General features: G+C 31.8%; 1 protein-coding gene across 2 annotated transcripts in view; it reads right to left on the bottom strand.

Moving 5' to 3' along the window:
* Nucleotides 1-15725, bottom strand: part of stet (rhomboid serine protease stem cell tumor) — a 180796-nt gene that overhangs the window by 158998 nt on the left and 6073 nt on the right. The window lies entirely within an intron of this gene.

Here is a 15725-nt window from a genome sequence, read left to right on the forward strand (position 1 = left end):
TGTACATTTTGGAGAGGTGGTGGCTAAGTTTGTCTACTTATGATGTGGTATAGGTATCTACATCGATTGTTCTTAATTTGTTTTCTTGATAATTTAATTGCAAATGAATTATATATTTTTTTATAATATTAATAAATTGTTATTTTACGAATATTTACATCAACGAATCATTATCGAATATGGAAGAAAAATAGATTGATTTAGTTGTCAATATTTCAGCCCTAGTCTTAAATATGTCTATGTTTATATATAGTATATTATGCGACACTTATTTGAAGTTAAATATATTATAAAAATATATTTTATTTCATAAGTCACCACCCCTAGATCTTTTAGATCAATCAGCGTCGTGCAATACTGTTCTGATTGGTCGCGATCGTTCGAGGGCGTTACCAATATTAATTATTACACAAATAATTAATCCATTATACATCCGCACACATCTGAGGAATGATACTTCACGACCAATTGAAATTTCAAGATTGAGAAGCTGGGATGGTGATGCGTAAGTCCGGCATTATCGAGCACTCCCGTGGCTAATGTCTCAACTAAGGTCCCAGTTTTTGTTTGACCAACACGCCTTGTCCCCTGTCAGGTGGCACTAACAAACGACCTATGCGGCGTGTGGGGCGAAAAACATTATCAACAATTTATTGGATCTTCCGTCCATATTTCCATTAGGCCGACGAAATAATAATAATCCCGATTCGGCTCCGCTCGCTCCCCTCGCGCCTTTCTTAACGCGGACAATGAGGTCGGTTTCGATCAAAAGACCTCCGAGCGAAATCGTATTTGACCAACAAATTGTTTGTGAAAATTTTACGGCTTATTTATCCCGGATTACCAACGGTAGGCAAACACCCATTCACGTGAGATTTTTGGGACAAATCGGCTCCGGTTTTAAGAATCGGATTGCCGCAGATGAAAAAGAACCAATCGCACAATGGTGACACTTGAAGAATTCCGTAAACGGCGAAGGAACAATCCGACAATTGTGTCTTTGCAATGCAACGCATTATGTAATATTGTTATAAATTAAATAATCGAAGAGAGATCTTTGTGTGGAATTGCATTGATACACAGATGGCTAATCGGTACAATGAAATTTTGTGACAATGCACTACGTCGTCGATAATCTTGCAATATTGTATGATGTATTAAACATTCATACACAAAATGTACATATGAGTATTTAATTTATAGAGAAGACTAAATAAAATATAGTTTTATTAAACAAGATCGTAGCAATATTCCAATCATAATTTATTGAGGATAAAAAGATCTACATAATCTGTGATTATCATAATTGATACTGCAGTATAAATTAAATCATTAGAATAATCAATTTATAAATTTGAGTTGAACTTATTTTATGGTTTTAACTGCTTTACTGTGAAGTATACTAATTGTTTAAAAATATTAAGCACGTATGCTTTATTACAAAACTGTAAATTATTATTAAAAATTAACGTCGAATATAAAAAGAAGTATAAATTATCCGACAATTTTTTAACAGTATGTATAAGCTATATTTTTTAAATCTGCCCAAAATATTAAAACGAGCTAAATTTATATTAATTGTTGTACAAATATATTTTCATAAGAAAATCGTCACATTGTTGTTAGATGGCTTAAAATATGATAAAGTGTAATAAAGCCCCAATTCTAAAAAATAATATATCCAAAAACTACATTATCTACTATTATTTTCGATGTCTACTATTTTCTAATAAGCTTAAGAAGTCCTTTCAGATTTTTCCAAGGGGGGTCAAAAGTTGGCTAGTCATTTAAATATTTTCATTTCATTACGATTCATGGTATACCTTAAATGATACGTATTTTTCTAGCAAAATTCAAGGCAGTTCCTCTTTAGAATCTGGTTATCTAATGAAGCATAACTAAACAGAATTTAAGCCAATAGGAGAGCGCAAAAAATTATCGTTTTTCGGAAGGCAAAAGCAATAAAATCATGCGAAAACAATTTATCATCGGACGACAAAAAGCACCGTTTAGCCATATTTAACCCGTCGCACAATTCAACTTCGAAAGATGTCCATTTTCATATTTCCGCTAGTATTGTCAGCAAAGAAGAAGACAAGCATTGTCTTCCATTGCGACTTTTTCAAGAAAGACCAGTTTCATCACATAACTTAAATTTGATTTTTGGTATGTAGTACGAAAAATTTGATGTATGGTTTACTGTACCAGACCCCTCTGTATATATTTTTTTATTACAATCATGTCTGTACTACTATAACTAACCTACTATAACCCTAAATCTGTCGCTAAAGGTGAGACTGAAATTCTATTTATGAAAATAATTAATCTGGCTTAAACAAAACTAAACAAATAAATTTATTTAATTTAAATAATATATCAATAATGTACATAATTTTGGATTTCCTTGGAACGTTTTGTGATAAAAAAGAATTAATAAAATATTAATTTATTGTAAAAAAGTAAGGTGAATTTATAAATTATATGGTGGGGACGGGTGGCAATTAGACACTATAGTAGTGATAAAGTAGAAATATAGTAGCGTTTACATATTGTTTATACAATAATAAGTGGACGGTGCACGAGGCGCACACCGACTGTGCGAACCCGCCAAAGTCGCCAAGAAAATATGTCTGTCACGCCATAAATAAAAACAAATATATAACATAAATATATATGCATGTCATCAAATGAAATATTATGAATCATAATAAAATGGAAGTGTGAGGAAGGGGAATTTATATATTTATATATATATATATATATATATATATATATATATATATATATATATATATATATATATATATATATATATATATATATATATATATATATATATATATATATATATATATATATATATATATATATATATATATATATATATATATATATAAATTCCCCTTCCTCACACTTCCATTTTATTATGATTCATAATATTTCATTTGATGACATGCATTTTACTGAATAAATAAAGCAATAATATAGTGCCGTTAACGTCGCAGTGGAAACGCTCGGTTATCTAGCGTTCATATTAAGCATTTTATAGCAATATTAGGAGTTACAATAAGTGAAAATCGAATAAAGCATAACTAAACCAAATTTTGATCAATAGGAGAACACAAAAATAATTGTCTCCTTCTCAGAAGTCAAAAATCCACGTCAAAAGCAATAATATCGTGCCTTCAAAGTGGAAACGCTCGGTTATCTAGCGTTCACATTAATAATTTTTATAACTTATTACGACTTACGATTGAATGAAGAATAATTAAACCGAATTTAGACCAATAGGAGAGCGCAAAAAACAATTATCACTTCTCAAAAGTCAAAAAGTCACGTCAAAAACAATAAAATCGTGCCGTCACCGTCACAGCGGGAACGCTCGTCACCGAGCGTTCCCACTGCGACAGCGCCGACACGATTTTATTGCTTTTGACGTGACTTTTGACTTTTGAGAAATGATAATTGTTTTTGCGCTCTCCTATTGACCAAAATTCGGTTTGAATACATTTTAACCAATACTCTTATATCAAAGCTTTCATATTTTTAAAACATAGTGTAATATATAACCCTTTCACCGCGGCTGATATTTTTGCGCGTCACATCTAAATTTGATAATATGTGGGGAAGCACCTATTTATGCCATAAGTTATATTATTTCAATAAACTAAAGTTAATATATGTACTTCATTGTTATTCCGACACTCGCAGCGCACGGACGTCTTCAAATAGCTTTCACTATACATATGTAAATGGTAACGATTGATAAATTATTGTTTTACTAGCTTCTAACTTTCACTATTTCAACATGAAAAAATATAGTAATATTTATAAGTTCTTTAATTTGTTTAAAACATAGAAAGTAGTAACTCTTTTTCACTTATGAATAAATGGATAAGCATCAAAGCGACTCTGATAAAAGAAACGGAGTATAAACACATATTTTAATAGAAAAACTATCCGAGTAGTTTGTTGATCTGTACCCATGCGATTACTGCAATGAGACATGTAGGTCTATGGAGACAGTGGAAGCGTCAAATGTTCGATTTCGAATAAGCGCAGAAGTCGCTCGTTTTTAAATCTTTACGATATTTATAAATCACTCGTCCGATTTAAGTGTTAACTTTTAATTTTAATAAATGATTATAAATTACTAAAAATAACAGAGTTTTTACCTTTCCTTTATAAATAACAGTAATAAATGTCAATGTTATAAATAGACTATGCTTTAAAAATATATGTATAAATATGAAACATAAAGAGATTGTGAAATAAATAATAGAATAATCACGAAGTAAATCATTATGTTGCTATATATGATTAGGATTAAAAACAATACTTATTTTATAAATACATAATATACACGCTGAAAGCTTCATAAAGAAGTTAATCATTCATCACTTCAGCAAAGTCTAGTTTTAAATAGTTTTAGCAATATTTATATAATGTTTCTAGAGGTAATGAAATAATGTAAATCTATGATTTTTTTGCACAAATCGTAGAAGAATTATATGAAATAATAATAAAAATGAGATGAACGTGATTTCATCCCAGATTCTTGAGATAAACAAAAGTCCAATATAAGAATCCCTCGTACGGTGTTAATTTGATATCAAAATAAATTTTATTAATATCGCAAAATCTGAATCGATAAAATTAGCATATTTTATACACACGACGTTCATAAATCAGCAGAAAATTATAACATTAATGTCAGTCGAATTGAATTATTTAACGATTATACGTTTGAAAGGTTGTAAAATAAAAATAAATAAAACAAACAAAGATCGATTCCCGATGCGGCCCCTCGTTCGGACACAATGCCAGATAGGGTCAATTTTGGACTCGGATCGCGCAGATTAGGGTCGGTAAAATTACGTAGGTGTGTTCGGTCGAGAGCGACAAAAAAGTCCCGGGAATATAGTAATTCAATTATGTTGTCCGTCGATCGGGATTTCGGCAAAGGTTTTGCGGACATCATTGTTGTCTGCGACGCTATTGTCGCCCGATGGCCATTGTGCCGAAGCGACGAAAGAAAATATTTATTCTACATACAGAAAGTTTAGATGTGTGTATCTGCAGATGTAAACGCGGCGATAACACGCGCCCGAATCGGACTGACCACCTAGACTTAAGATAAAAAGGTACGTGTTGAAAAAACGGGCCGATAAAAAAGGGGGCCAATTAATTGTTTGGAAAATAATATTGTCAAACTGTCGACGGGGCATCCCTTATCTGATCTGGTGACGCGTTACGGACCCGCTTTGTTTCGACCAGTGCTTTCCAAACCGGTGCTAATGACGGTGCTTAACGTCAACTGTGATTAAAATTTTAATGATTTATATTCGAAACTGATGACAATATTCTTCAAATAGTAACTAAAAAATATTTCTGTATTACCTGTATTTAGCTTTCGTACTCTACTATTTATCTTTTCGCTGTATATATATAAAAAGTATATAAGTTAAAAATATTTTAGTAAAGCTTTGTTTTATGATACAATAATTTTATGTATTATACATTAGGTTTCCAGAAGGTATAAAATAATATAAATAATATGCAATAACTACCATTGTGTGATCAAATGTAAAACAAATATTACAAATATATAGCCTTAAATGAAAAAAAAACTAACATAAGGACTTTAACCCTTTGACCGCGGTTGACACTTATAGAAGTCATCAAGAAAATCGCCAGTATACATTGGGCACTTAATTGTGTCATGAACCTTTGGGCCTTGTAATATGTTTTTTTTTTGTATAATTTATAGTTGAAAAACACTTAAGTTTATTAAAATAAAATAACTTATGGCATAAATAGGTGCTCCCTCACGTATCATATAATCAAAAAATATCAGCCGCGGTGAAAGGGTTAATTATTACACTATGTTTTTAAAATATGATAGCTATCCTTACACAGACTTTTGCTATAAAAGTATTGATTAAAGTGTATTCAAACTGAATTTTGGTCAATAGGAGGGCGCAAAAACAATTATCACTTCTCAGAAGTCAAAAATTCACGTCAAAAGCAATAAAATCGTGTCAGTTGAAACGCTCAATAACGATCGTTTCGACTGCGACATCTTGTTTCAAAATGGCGGCTATTCAAAACGTTAAAAAAACGTAGCCCTGCTAAAATCATCATTAGAAAAAAATTTAAATATATCTTATAGTATAAAATAAAATAAAATTTTACATGAAACTTGGCCGCGATATTTACACGATCGATTCTTATGCCTGCACTACACTCTCTGGATGTTGGTCAAGGTTGGCCAAGGTGGGTTACTTCGGTCGAGTTCAATTCTGCCCGCTCTTAAATCTCTCGGAAGTTGTCCGAGGTTACCGAGAACGCTTCCGAACATTGTCGCGCTTCCGAACATTGTCGACAAAAGGACCGAAGTCGGAGCTGCTCTTTCAAGCTCGAGCAGTGAGATACTTCCCCTTTCGCTCTCTCGCGTGTTAAGTGACGAGATTGAGAGAGATCATGATATGCTGTTTCGCAAACTGAGATAGAACGAGTAACTCGGTTCAATTTCATTATGCGCGTAGGCGTCCTATGGTCAATGCACATGTCGAGCGCTGCATCGTGGTCACGTGATCAAGTTATAATACCACAAGCTTATCGGGGACTTCAACAGACTCTTACATACATCTTTGAATATTTTAGGGTACCAAAAGGGATTAATTATATATTTGATAGTATATTCTTCTAACAGATGTCGTTATTATATTTTTTTCATATAAAATTAAATAATTAAAAAATAATTAGTGGTTTAGTGGTTATTGACTTTATTAAAAAAATCGTTACAAATAGCCTTATGTATTTTCCTTGATCGGTTTATATAAATGTCACGCCATAACGAATTCTTATTTAGAATCGATGGCGACAAATTATAGGACAGTCACAGATGTGGTGTTCGTATTTTGAAGTATCATTTTTATGCCTTATGGCATTTTGCAAAAGCCGACAAACATTTTGCGTAAATTAAATATTTACGACCAAAAAGTTTTCCCTGATATTGTATTAGTGATTGCCCACACAAACTTTTATAATGATCAGTAGTTTTAATAATATGACAATTTAAAATTTGCGATTATTTGGCACATTTTTGGATCGCGCGCAAATATGTTGACTGTATGTGACAGAAGCCGCCATCCGGATCTCATAAACGACCGCCGTCCGGACGGCATATGAAATTTGCGGCACTGTGGTCGCTTACTCGAAGTCGTAGGTCTCGGCCGACTTCAGTTGTAACTTCGGTTCGGAAAACTTCCAGAGAGTTAAGTGCAGGCATTAGATTAAATTCGTTATCTAACCTGATCTGCCATTTCATCTCGAAATATGCCGTAGTTTTAGTCATATTGGCACAAAGCTTGTTTAAAAAATATCTCGGCTAAGTATAATATATTAACAAATTTGATCCGCCATTTCGTTTCATAATGGATGCTATTCAAATCAATAAAAAAACTCGTAACTTTTTGAAAAAATACTTGAGAATAGTAAAAAATGCTAAAATATTTTTTTTAAATAAATTTAAATTTAAAATAGAATAAACTCTGTTCATTTTTTTCCAGAAAAATTTAGATAAATATTTTATAAAATAAATTAAAATGCTATTTAAATTTAAAAAAACATATATTATACTGAATATAACGGTTTTTTAAGGCAGGGCAACTGCTGTAGTTTTAATTATATAATGTAGCTCTTTTTAAATAAATCTTGTGAATATCACGGCTAAGTTTTTTAGGCATCCTGATACACCATCATGTGAAAGGAGGACACGATAACTGCCGTATTTTTAATTATATTGAAATAAAACTAGTAAATATCTCTATAAAGAGGGCAAAAAGTTATATAATAGATATAAAAATAAAATTTAAATAAAAATAAAAGCTCTTTTACACACTTCTATACATAAATTTATTTATACTAAAAATATTTTAATATAATAATATAAAAAAATATATATTTCCTGATTTATTATAATATAATTAGATAAATTTTAAACATTATATTATATACACTAAGAGCAACATTTTGATATCTACTTTATAATTATGGATTTTAAAATAGAAAAAAATATATTTTCTTTATAAAAATCGCTACAACAATTGATCGTATTTTAATAATGATAATATAATCTATTTTAGTAATTGTTTTTGCTTACACTAATAGCTCCTTCATAATCAGTAATATAATTATAATATTCTAAAAACCATGACCTTACAGAGAAAAAAATATTCACTCAACTGAAATCTTCAAATCGATGCATTTGTATTTTACTATTTTATATTTGTAGAAAAAATGTGTTATATCGTGTAATAATTTAATAAAATATTACACTATTTTACAATTGTATCTCTATTATCATATAAATTCACACCTTTCACTTTAGTTAAATAGAGCAAATAGTACTACTACATATTTGTATAATATATTATTATACAAATTGTCAAGCATAACAAACATTAAAATAGTATGAAGTAATTATTTTCAAAAAAGCCACACAAGAGACTGTACGTCGGCGTCTTTGAAACAAATAGTCTACCTGTGAAAATTTTACCTGTCTGACACTCGACAGGCGTTTGATTAATCACCGAGCGTTGCAAACGCCTAAAAGTGAGAGATTTACAAACGAGATAAATCAAACAATCGCCAAATACCCCTTAGGAGCTGAAATTGAATTACTTTTATCGAAAGATCTTCACTTATTGTGTCATCTCGTCATTACCGATGTTCGTACCCATTTACGCATAAATCGGCCTATTAAGATAAACAAAGCTCGATCTTCGGAGTTGTTTAAAGTAAAACGATAAACAAAAACAAATAAAAAGGGCTGGCCCATCATTTAAATTTTTATCGGGTCTCGTGTTGAAAAAGTTTAATGGAAGCGTTAAATAATTAATTAATTCGTGGGGACCTGTCACCTTAGCGCTCGGCGTCGTGTCGTCTTTTTGTCAATTTATTTTTGGGACCCGAGGAATTTAGATTATGAACGATCATGCGCGTGAATAACACATCTTAGGCAAAAAAGGACCTCATAAAGGAGCGTGGTATTTTCCATTTGCCCCGATCTTGAACGGTGCTTGAAAGGAGTGCGCGAATTTCGGGACGGAGAGGTTCCCACGAATTTTAAGACCACCCTGGTAAAAAGGAAAATAAAGAAAATTTCAAGAGAAACAAAAAACTAAAAAGACAACAATATCTCAATTTTCTTGATATGAAATTTTGATTTTAAATTGGAGATTTTGGAGATAGCTATTTTAAAGCATTTATTTCGATTAAAGATACAAGATGACTAGAAGTAATTTTTATTCAGAGGTGGTGTTAGCAAATTTACCCTTTAAGCCATCGATATATCTGTTTTTGTATTTTAGTTTTAATTAAATTTTCTTTAAATCCTTTTTCAAATATATTATATGAATATCTCAGATAATTTTGTTACCCAGCATAATCAAAATGGCTGCTATTAAAAAATCTCGATAAAAGGTTAACAAATCAATAATGTTTTTTATATAAATTTTATGTCATTTATATGGGATATAACGGTGTTTGAGAACACAATACAACTATAGTTTTAATTAAATATAATCAACATTTTTTTACATAGAAATATTTCAGCTAAGTTTTTATTCCACCTGATCCGCCTTCATTTTTTTAAATTTGCTTGAAAGTATTACAGATAAAAACGGCTAGAAAAAGAAAAAATAGATCTTTTAAATATCTAAATTCAATCTGATTATTTAAAAAAAAAATTGCTATTGTCCAAAAAATCATAATTTAAAATCCCACAAAAAATATGAAGAGCGCAATTTTTTTTGATAATATGTAAGATATTTAGATTTTTATAACCACTATTTAAATTTCTATATAACTTTTAAAAATATATCGGTCTGGTTTGTTAATTTGTTTGATCTACATATTGTTTTAAAATAGTAGCTATTTCAAAAAATTAAGAAAGGAAAACATGTTTTATAACCTAATTATTATATAGAATAAAAAGTTATTAATTAAAATACTAAAATACGTATTTTATTTATATAAAGAAAACTACCTGATTCTGAAAGAATAATTTCATTCACTTCTAGCAAATGTAGTTTATTTATAGTTATAGCAAAAAATTTTAAATATTAAAAATATATAACTAAAACTAATGTTAATTGTAAAATTAGCATGTTGTATTAAATTGGATGCAATCAATATTTTAATATCAATTATTTTTTTTCTACTTAAGAAATTCATAATTATTAGATTAAAATTATTTTTAAATATACTGTGCATATTAATATATATAATAAACCGCAAAAATATTTTGTTAAAGCAAAATTGTTAAAAAAAAACAATTTATGGAACAGAAAATATCTAAAAAAAATAACTATTCTTCTAAAATATAAATATAATACAATCATAAATAAAAAATTTACTTTATATTTTAACGGCTTTCAGATCATTTCCAATGTTATATTTGTATTTTTTCTAATTTCGCGGAATAATCATCATCGACCGGTCATCTTCGAGTCTGTCTGCCCGTATTTCACCTTCGGAATGTTAACAGTTTTTATCTGTCGCCAGATTGAGTCCTTATCTCGGATTTGCCATGTCCTGCTTTAACAAATGACTCGACCCTAAAACACTTTACAACACCAGTGATGGAGGAATCCAAACATTCTATACAAAACTTATCTCGATCCCACTAAATTATTGTTTAATTGCAAAATAATTTATCGACGACGATAACGAAGACGACAAAAAAATCAATTAAAATATAGTTCGTTTATAGAAATTGTTGTAGTCGAAGCGGCGCACTTAAACGTAGCCCCCGATTGTTTTCATTGTATTTGCTTAATGACAACACACGAGGAGCGCTTCTCACGCGAGTTTTTAATGAGACCGTGGGACCTCTCGAAAAGCTTCAAAAGGTGACCTCATTGTTTAAGCTCGTCTCCATTAAACAAATATTATATTTATACATCACATTAATAATATAAAGTGTGCGAAGAATATAAATAATATGATGTTAGTCAGATTTGCCCAATTCTAAAAAGTCGATCGATCGGATTATCGTAAAGATGAAACTTCGTAAGGATAAAGGAGCGATCTCAATTTATACGCTGACCGGCGATGCGAGCAATAAAACCGAAACTCGTAAGTGTCAGCTCGGTGGAAATTCAAATAAAATTAGCCCGACAATGATAACACAGGACCGGGTGGCCCGAGATAATAAAAAAGGTGGAAACAAATATTTTAATTGAGTACAATTTATATACCGTTCAAAAAATCATGTATAATATGTAGATCCAGGATTTGGTTATCACAGATGATGTTTCCTCATCTGCCTGAATTTATATCACGATAAATATTGCACTTATTTATATATTAAAATCGACCATTGTAACAAGTTAACCTCATAAATAAAAATCACTTTAACATATGTGCTCTGTTCCATACAACCTGAATTAATTCGAGATCATATCAACATTTCAATGCATCGAATTAAGCAGTCGGACGACCAGTTCCAGAGTAGAGTTGGCAAGTGTTCCAGTCCTAGTTTTTACAGTCAATAACAGAGGACGCAATCGAGAACTATGACCGCCCTCGAGGACCTATGCTTGGAATTCCTTGAGCACTGAAAGTGTTTAATTACATAAAGACTACTGCGCATTAACTATGAAATGTATCTTAACGCATTTGGAAATAAGAATGGATGATAAAGAAAGGCCCGTCGAGAATATATCCATAAAAATGGTAGAAGTATTCCTTCAGCATACTAAGACTTAATGTATTTCATGGCACAGAGAGGCTACCGAAAGCTAACTTCCGTAAAGATTTGAGATTTTTTCCAGCAGATCAATGGAATCCGAAATCTACTGCCCTCTCGTCGTCCGCATATAATAAGAAATTTGAGCGATTCATTGCCGCTTTTGTCCCACTAATGAACTGTTGGCCTTCAACTACTTGTACAATTTATTATAATTTAGTAGTCACTCAAACGACCATTTCAAACAAGAGATCACCCGTACCATAAAATTTAAGCACAATAGAAGAGAGATCTAGTGACCAATTAAAAATATTTAATGTATTACCTAATAGCACATTCGTTCCGAAACATTATTAACCAATAAGTACCGCTGAAAAAACTACTCTTTGCTCGGAAAAGACGCGCGCTAGCTAGAAAATCACGATTGTTATTTGGGAGAGGGTAAAAGTTATATGAATCCACCCCCTCTCCACTTCAATTTGGCCAGAAAAATGTATTCATTTAATTAAATACTATGAATCTTAATTAAATAGATGTATTTAAAAAAAAGCTGAAATGATGTTACTGATTCTAAACCAGAAATTCTCGGGTTATCCTTCCCTCAAAGAAAAAAAACAGTCTCGAATCTATCCTGAAAATAATTTAATTTAAAAAATATGTCTGAAATTTTAGCCTTATGTTACCGATAGCTGGAGTGACCATTTGGACCGTTTCTATTTTAAGGCATGAACACATTTCCTGTGTATCAAACTAATAAGCGATGCAATTGGCTCGCAAACATCCTCATCTGCGATTCGCCAAAGCTGTCACGTGACATTTTACCATAGAAGAGGAGGCGACAGAAAGTCACATCAACAGAGACGTACAGTCCGTCCAAGATATGAACGCTCATCGTCACAGTATTGGTGAGAAAAGATAATATGGTGACCATGTGAAATTACAAGTGCTATTAATTTTTACTTTTTTAATTTAATTTGCTGAGGAAAGTGTAAAATATCACTTTCTTACTTATTTTATTTATTTATATACATATTTAACTCAAAAAAATGAGAGCAGTTTTGGTATCACTCTCCATGTTCAATATCTGTTCAATATAATTTTTTTTTAAATACCAATAGAATATTACAGAAATTGTTTTATTGATTCCAAAAACCACAACATGACAATAATTTATAATAAAAATATAACACATTATAATTTTTAATTCAATTTCCAGCGTATGGTCACCCTACCCTTAAAAAGTTAACGTTATCCTATCGGTGTAAGCAAATTCGTGGAAAACTGTGTATGTATGTATGTATGCTTGCGTACACGCACCCTTATTTCCAACACAACGATGAGCGCTAACATCTTGGATGGACTATACCAAGCAACCGCATAAACACGAGAGACGCCAGCCATCGTTCAGAAAATTCCAGCTGTTCCACAGACAAAATTCGCCAGAGCTGCTTTGAACCAGAATTATAAAATATGTTGTATTTTATGACAGGGAGGGGAATACACAGATGACGCCACGGAGTCACAGCAGTACACGAGCAGAGACGATCCAGGAGACAAATCACAGCTGCTCCGCAGGAATACAGCCGACAATAATACAACTCGACACGCCAGCAAAGACCTGCCACTTTAATTCCACTATATTTACATTCCTCTTTAATATATATAAAAAAATGTATAAAATAAACTATTTCCAGTTTTTCAGTCTAAAGATTATGATTTATTAAAATATAAATTAGTCTCGACTCATTTTCACGGCAATCGTCATGCTCAGGAATTCGCCAAGAAATAAATGGATCGTTTGAATAATTTCGACCTAATCTAATCAAAAGCTATACCCTCGACTTGTATGCGATACGATCGCCGCGAAGAGCAAAAAGGAGCTGGACCTCAAAAAAACGTACCCGGGGCCTTCGCTTTTTTTCATTTTATCCTCACTCGGGTATATATCTCGACCACCAATTAATTAAGTCGGCGTTATGGCTTAATTAGCGACATAAAAACGAGCCGAGGACCGTTTTACGACAGGCCGATGCCTATTTTCAATTACACGCGCTTAATCATGTGTCAAAATACGTTTAATTAATAGAGCCATTATTTCGGAGCGGGACCGCATTGTGCGATATATAATGACCTCTGTCAAACGCGAAAATTATCATATGTAGGTATGTAATAAATATTATAACAATCCTGCATTGTGTGCATAGATTTATTTACGTGTGTTTCGTACGAGATTGCCCGATTTGGATCCGACGGGGCGGTCTGATACGACACGGGAATGTTTCAACACAACTGGGTTTCTCATCACACCTTCGACGAGGATCGTTTCGTTGGTTCGATGTGTTTTATTTTAATCAAATATGATTGTAGCAATGGGGTTGTTGGAGGGGAAAAGAAATTTCCCATGCGTCGTTCAAGCGCCTTAGCTTAAAGAAATATTATATTGAAGTGACAGGTATTGCGATAGTAATACAACAGCATGATGCCAAGTAATAAACCATAAAAATATACATAGTTTAGAATGAAAATAATCGATTTAAAAAGTATATATCCACCATCGATATGCATTATACAAACGTTGACAGTGATACGTTACCATAACGAACACTTCAACAACGAAAATCTCGCACTCTATGTAATTATAAAATCCGTTATGAAAGTTAAAGACCTCACACATCACACAACTGCAGAGAGATCTCAAAAGTGACATACATTTTTCTGATCAATTCCATGTGGAGGGGGGGGGGCAAATTCTTACATCTCCCCCTCGCTTATTCATTGACTTATTGCCGGTGTGACAAGTCTACAATTTTTTTTAATGAAGATGTATTTAAAGAGGTTTTAATCATATGCTGTTCTAAAATATCTATGAAACTCAATTTGACAGTTGCAAAACGTCCATTTGCTGTTAAAACTCAAACATAACCTAAACGAATTATTTTAATGGAAGTTCAAAAACTATAATTTGTTTTAGATCTTTTATCAGGATAGGTTTGGATTTGAACAAGAAATGTACGTTTCTTATCTGATATAGTGAACTTAAATTTTCAATGGTATAAATAATTTTACTAACTAGGTCATTTCATTTATAATTCCACTAGTCAATATCAGTGAAACTGTATTTATTCACTGCGCGGATGGTAAAAATAACATTTTTTCTATAAAAAACATATTTTTAATACAAAATGCCCAATAAATTTATATAAATTAAATGGAGCGGCCACTATTGCACACTACACCGGTTACTTGGCCAGCTTTGAGCGCTTCCGAACATTGTCGGCAAACGTACAGGAGTCATAGAGATCGAAGTTGGAGCTGCTCTTTCGAGCGCGAGCGGTGAAATATTTCCCCTTTCGCTCTTTCGCGTGTTAAGTGACGAGAGTGAGAGAGATAATGATATGGTGTTTCGCAAACTGAGATAGAACGAGTAAATCGGTTCAATTTCAGTATGCGCGTAGGCGTCCTATGGTCAATGCGCCTGTCGAGAGCTGCATCGTGGTCACGTGGTCAATTTATAAAATTGGGGACTTCAACAGACTCTTACTGACATCTTTGAATATTTTAGGGCACCAAAAGGGATTAATTATATTTTTGATGGTATATTCTTCTAACAGAAATCGTTATTATATTTTTTTTCATGTAAAATTGAATAATTAAAAAATAATTAGTGGTACTTGATTTTGTCAAAATAAATCGTTTCTAATATCCTTATGTATTTTCCTAGATCGGTTTATATAAATGTCACACCATAACGAATTCTTATTTAGAATTGATGACGACAAATTCTAGGATAGTCACAGATGTGGTGTTCGTATTCTGAAGTATCATTTTTATGCCTTATGGCATTTTGCAAAAGCCGACAAAGATTTTGCGTAAATTGAATATTTACGACCGAAAAGTTTTCACTGATATTGTATTGATGAGTGCACATACAAACTTTTATAATTATCAGTAGTGTAATTTTAATAAG

This window comes from Plectrocnemia conspersa, unplaced genomic scaffold (genome assembly GCF_051122295.1).
Source record: "Plectrocnemia conspersa isolate PC_06_02 unplaced genomic scaffold, ASM5112229v1 ptg000010l, whole genome shotgun sequence".
Classification (NCBI taxonomy): domain Eukaryota; kingdom Metazoa; phylum Arthropoda; class Insecta; order Trichoptera; family Polycentropodidae; genus Plectrocnemia; species Plectrocnemia conspersa.